Source organism: Chrysochloris asiatica, unplaced genomic scaffold (genome assembly GCF_000296735.1).
Source record: "Chrysochloris asiatica unplaced genomic scaffold, ChrAsi1.0 scaffold00165, whole genome shotgun sequence".
NCBI classification, from domain to species: domain Eukaryota; kingdom Metazoa; phylum Chordata; class Mammalia; order Afrosoricida; family Chrysochloridae; genus Chrysochloris; species Chrysochloris asiatica.
The window spans coordinates 5566338-5567057 of record NW_006408683.1 but is presented as its reverse complement, the minus strand read 5'-3'; positions in this window follow the sequence as shown (position 1 = coordinate 5567057).

The following is a 720-nucleotide window of genomic DNA, read 5'->3' as shown; positions in this document are numbered from 1 at the left end:
GAAACTACCAGAAAGATGAGGCTTTCTGCTCCCGTAAAGATTTACAGCCTCGGAAACCCTGTATAGGGTTGCTATGAGTCAGATATATATATCACTGTAGGATAAATGCAGGACCACAAGGTCAGTTTGAACCACAAAGTTTACAGTTCAAACTCACTAGCCAACTCCTTGGAAACTCTATACGAGGTGGTTATGAGTCAGAACTGACTCAATGACACTTAACAACAACAACAAAATATATATTTGTATTTCATTTTATTGGCTTTAGACACATCCTACTCTGGTACTGATCCATTAACAAAGAAAATCTGTATCCAAATGAAATTATATCCACAAGTGTATAAACTTAAACTTATTGTTATGTAGTTGATGCAACTCATAATGGCAGAGTAGAATTGCCCTATATAGGTTCCAAGGTTGGAAATCCTTATGGTAGCAGACTGCCACATCTTTCTCCTGTGAAGCAATTAGTGGATTTGAACCACTGACATTTGCTTAGCACAGCAGTAAAGTGCATAACCACTGCACCACTAAACTTCATTTCTACAAAGTGATGCAGTGAATTACTTGATATAGTTCTTCTAGCCAGTCTGTAACTCCTACTAAGTGAGTGGTTGTTGTTGTTGTTGTTAAGTGCTGTCAAGTCAGTTCTAAATCATAGTAACCCTGTATAGGGCTTCCAAGGAGTGGCTGGTGAGCTCAAATCACTGACTTTGCAGT